Below are 6,000 nucleotides of genomic sequence, written 5' to 3'. Positions count from 1 at the left end.
TAGGTAATTAAATGTTTAATAGTAACGATAACTAACTGATGAATTGTTAGAATATTATACTTTTCCCTCACTCCCTCATTTTAATTTTCCTTATTGATATTCTATATTGCTGAAAAATAGTGAAAGAATATTGAAAAAAGAAGGAGAAAATTTGGGTGGAAACTTGATAAACAGATTTAGAAACAGTGATCAGTATATGAAACTTTGGGAAATAATAAAACAAAGAATACTAATGGCAACTACAAGCTCAGTAACAACTACTAAAACAAGCAAGAAAACAAGCCAGATGATACTTATGGCTTCCCCGGCCCAACAAAAGGTAGCTGAAACCACGGAAAAGGACAAGACGAGCCCTGCTCTTAGCATGCAAAATATCCATGCCACATTAGCAATGATCCAGGAAGGAATGAACAGAATGCAAGAAACGATGGCCCACAATCATGAAGAGAGAAGGAAAAAATCACGAAGAATTGAGGTTGGATGTGGGTGAAATAAAAGACAATATTAAGAATATGGATGAGAAAATAGAAAAAAATTCAACAGAATATAATGGAAAATGAGCAGAGGATTCATAAAGCGGAAGAAAGAATTGAGTACACGGCTAAGAGAATGGAGAGGATGGAACAAGATCAAGGGGCATTTAATAAGGAAATGGAGGATTCATTAACCTATCTTGAAATGGAAAAAGCATCCTTTTATTTAAGGTTTCAAAATGTGGAAGAACAAAAGGATGAGGATCTAGGAGATATAATGATCGAGATATTGGCAAAGGTAACCCAAAGAGATAAGGAAGAGCTAAGAAACAGAATAGACAAAATTTATAGAGTCCACACTATCTATGTAAGAAGAAATAAACTGCCAAAGGAAATACATATTAGATTTACGAAGAAATCGATAAAAGAAGAGATTTACAGGAAAATGAGAGAAGAGACAACGATGTACAAAGGAAAAGAAATTCTAACTCTCAAACAAATACTGAGAAGAACAAGAGACCAAAGAAGGAATTATAATTTCTTAACTACGCAGCTGAACAAATTTAAAATAAAATTCCGTTGGCTACTACTGGAAGGATTACTTATCTCTTGGGAGGAACGAAAGTATAGGATTGATAGCTTAGAAAAAGCTCAAGACTTTTTTGAACAACATTTCATCAGCGAAGAGGAGCAGGAAAGAGGAGAAAAAGCGGAATCCAGGAGACATGAGGCACAGTGGACAGAAAGAGAAGAAGAAGATCAAGAAGATAAAAGAAGAGCAGAGAGAGAAAAAAGGGAGAGAGAGGGAGCGAGGGAAAAGACACAAAGAGTTATTAGAAACACAACAAAACTGAAAATAACAAACAGATAAACCAATAGAGATGGAAGAAGAATTAAGAATCATTTTGATTAATATAAACGGACTCAATTCACCAATCAAAAGAAAATACATATTTACAAAACTGCAAAAACTTGATATTGACATTATAACACTACAAGAAGTTCATATCAAAAGACAACAACAAAAATTGTTGGAAAATCAAAAATTAGGAAGATTATACATGTCCCTAGGAGACCATAAAAAGAGAGGAGTTGCAATATATGTTAAAAAACATCCAAAAATGAAACAAATATATACAGATACAGAAGGACGTATTTTAATAATAGAAATACAAACAGAATTGAAGACAATCTTACTAGTATCCATATACACACCCAATGGAAATCAAAGCGACTTTTTTAAGAAATTGCATGATACAATTAAAGATTTGGAGTATGAAAACATCTGTATTGTCGGGGATTTTAACGCAATCACAAACATACAAGATGACTATCGAAGTAACAAAAGAAGCAAAACCAGAAAGAAAACTTTACCAGATACATTCAAGGACATGGTCGAGGAATTACACCTATATGACGTATGGAGGGAGGCAAACAAACAAGTTAAACAATACACATATTACTCGAGCCCGCATCAGTCATGGTCTAGGATCGACATGGCCTGGATGACGCCAGATCTCAGGAAGGAAATACAAGAGATTGAAATTACACCGAATACTTGGGCCGACCATAATCCCATAAAAATAACATGGAAAGGGTATAGAAAACAAAAGAGATGGATGATGGACACAGGAATAATAAAGGACAAAGAATATATACAGATGATTGAGAAAGAAGTAAAAATATTCCTTCAAATAAATACAAAAGAACAGACATCGTTACAGAATCTGTGGGACACAACAAAAGCCTACATAAGAGGACTTACCATAGCGTATGCAGCCCAAAAAAATAGACACAAACAACAAACAAGGAACAACCTAGTGGAAGAACTTAAAACATATGAATTACAGTTGCAGAAATATCCCAATAATAAAGAAATAAAACAAAAATTAAATTTGGCTAAACATAAACTGAATGTAATTATGCAAGCAGAAATTGTACACAAAATCAAACTGGCAAAGCAGAAATACTTTGAACATGCAAACAAAACAGGACGCTGGTTAGCATATAGATTAAAAAAAGAAAAAGAGAGGAGAACAATATACCAATTACAAGACGAAACAGGACAAACATACCATGTGAATTCAGATAAAAAACGCATAGTCAAGGACTTCTTTGAAAAGCTTTACACTCAAGAGGAAATTCAGGACCAAGATATTAAGGAATACTTAAACAAAACAAATATCTCGAAATTAGAGGAAGCCCACAGAGAGCTGATGGAAGCACGGAAAAAGCAAAAGAACAACAAAGTGCCAGGCCCAGATGGAATCCCAGCAGAATTTTATAAATTGCCAGTGTCCGATAGACGAGTTATTACTCCAGGTCTTTAATGATGCATTGTTAGAAGCAGAAACCCCTAAATCGTGGACGGAAACTATTATTTCACTCATTCATAAGGAAGACACTGAGCCAACACTAGTTAAAAAATACAGGCCGATCTCATTGCTAAATGTGGACTACAAACTGTTCATGACAATCATAGCACAAAGATTGAAGGCAGTCATTCACAAGTACATACACTCTGATCAAAACGGCTTTGTCCCAAGGAGACAGATTAAAAACAATATGAGAACAATCATAAATATCCTTGAATACTATGAGCGAAGAATTGATAAACAGGTAGCTTTGATTTTTTTTTTTAGACACACAGAAGGCCTTCGACAATTTGAATTGGAACTTTCTTGTATTACAATTAGAGGCCATGGAATTTGGCGATAAATTTCTAAAAATGATTAGGAAAGTATACTCATCCCAAATAGCAAGAATTACAATTAATGGGGACATGACAGAAAAATTGGATATACAAAAAGGCATACGGCAAGGGTGTCCATTATCCCCTTTATTGTTCATAATATCATTGAAAGTCCTATTAAACGAAATACGGAAGGAAGAAGAAATAAAGGGCTTGAGGATATGAAAAGAGGAATATAAATTGCAAGCCTTCACTGACGACATCATGTTCATAGTGGAACAACCGGAAATAACAGGAACTAAGCTATTAGCGAAGATAGAAGAATATGGTAGAGTGGCAGGGCTTAAAATTAATAGGCAAAAAACTAAAGTCTTAACAAAAAACTTGACAAAGATACAGGAGGCACAATTAGAGGAAGAATTAGGAATACAAATTGTAAAGAAAGTAAAATACCTAGGAATCTGGCTTACCGCAAAAGCAGCAACGACTAGAGAAGGTAATTATATTAAATCGATGAAACAAATTAAAAATGATCTGGAAACATGGAATAAATTGCAACTATCATTTTTAGGTAAAATAGCATCAGCAAAAATGAATATACTACCTAGATTGCTTTACCTCTTTCAAGTGATACCGGTCGGCCCAGGAAAGAACTTCTTTAAGGAGCTCAATAAAATAATAGTAAAATATATTTGGCAAGGAAGGAAGGCCAGAATAAAAATAAAATGCTTACAGGATACCCGCGAAAAGGGAGGCCTTGGTTTACCAGACTGGGAGCTATACTATAAGGCAGCATCACTTAATTGGATAAGAGAATGAATAGAATTAAAAAATAAGAGAATGCTATATCTGGAGGGATTTGATTTGAACCGAGGCTGGCACGCTTTTTTGTGGGAGGGCGCTGACAAGCAACAAAGATACTTCCAACAGCATATTATTAGAGGCTCACTGTATAAAACCTGGCAAGAAATTAGAAAGCAACATTATACTAAAATCCCAAGATGGTTATTGACCATGGAAGCATCGATCTACCCAAATGTAATGGACATAGAAAAAATGAAGAGCTATCAAGAATTACTGAGCAAAGAAGGGAATTTATATATGAGGCAGGAACTTGAAAACCGGGGTATAGACATTGACTGATGGCCGTATCTCCAAATAGAATCAAGATACAAAGCAGATCGGGCAAAATTTGGATTTCAAAATGAACCAATGAATTAGACAAGATATTAAAAAGTACGGATGAGAAAATGATAACCAAAATTTACAATTACCTGATAAAATACAAATTAGAGGAGGAGACTGTGAAAGAGAATATGATAACTTGGGCAAGAAACATTGGATATACTATTGAATTAGATAAGTGGGATAAATTATGGAAAGAAAATTATAAAATGACAATGTCTATACCTTACAAAGAAAACCTTTATAAGATGTTCTACAGATGGCACCTACCACTGGCATGTTTAGCTAAAATGTTCCCAAATGTGTCACCAATGTGTTGGAAATGCAAGTCACAGAAAGGATCATACTACCATCTCTGGTGGTCATGCAGAAAGGCGCAACACTACTGGCAAGAAATCAAGAAAATGATTGAAGAAATAATGAAACAGTTGAAATGAGACCGGAATTTTTTCTACTTGGAATAATTACCCCACAATTTACTAAGGAAATAAAATATCTCACTATACATATCGTAACAGCAGCACACATATTGTATGCTCAAAATTGGAAATCTGAAGAACTGCCAACAGAAGACAAACTAGTTGCCAAAATAACAGAATGTGCAGAAATGGACAGACTTACAAAGCAACTACAAGAGAAAGATGATTCTGAATACTATTTAGTTTGGCAGAGATGGTATTCCTGGTTAGAGGGAAAGATAAATATAGGAAAATAATGTAGCCTGAATGTCTAAGTAGGAGCCACAGGTAGCTAAGAAAGACGTAGATTACAATTGATTTGTGTATAACTATGTAAATAAACGAATACATAAAATAGATATGTATAGATATGTATAGAGAAAAACAGGTGGAACAGGAAAATAACCCACCGATGCAACAAATTTATATTCTTTTTGATGTTGGTTTGTTTTTCGTATTGTTTTATTGTATCTATGTTTGTTTGCATCTTACTGTTTTTCTGTTTTAAACAATAAATTTTTTTAAAAAAAATAAAGAAAGAAAATGAAAAACGGAGTATTCATCAATTGGAAGGCAAGAAGGGAAACCTACAAAATAAAGAAGAAAATAAGTTTGAAATTGCTCTGGAATACTATATAGAACTCTTCAAAGAGTAAGAAGTTCTTAGAGAAAGGATTGTGCAGTATCTTTCAGAAAATGAACCTGTATTGATAGGAGAAGATGAGAGGGAAGAGTTGAATAGAGAAGTTACAATAGAGGAATTAAAGATGGCAATTTCCAGATTGAAGAATAATAAATCACCAGGTCCGGACGGTCTCCCAGGACAACTATACAAAAAATTGGAGGATATATTATTACCAAAATTATTGGAGATCTACAATGAAGTGCTATTGGATGCCAAAATTCCTGATTCCTGGAGAGAAGCATATATCACACTGCTACCAAAAGAAGGTACCGACCCAAAACAAATAAAAAAATTATAGACCAATTTCCCTTTTAAATCCGGATTATAAAATTTTTATGAGCATAATGGCTGAAAGAATGAAAAGAATATTAAATGTTATGATACATACAGACCAGAATGGCTTCCTCCCTAGCAGACAAATAAGGAATAATATAAGAATAGTCATTGATACTCTAGAATATTACAAGGCCCACCCCGAAAAGCAAATGGCATTAGTTTTTCTAGATG

The sequence above is a fragment of the Pantherophis guttatus genome, chromosome 4, assembly GCF_059756535.1.
Source record: "Pantherophis guttatus breed Tessera chromosome 4, ASM5975653v1, whole genome shotgun sequence".
NCBI lineage: Eukaryota > Metazoa > Chordata > Lepidosauria > Squamata > Colubridae > Pantherophis > Pantherophis guttatus.
This window is presented reverse-complemented; position numbering follows the sequence as displayed.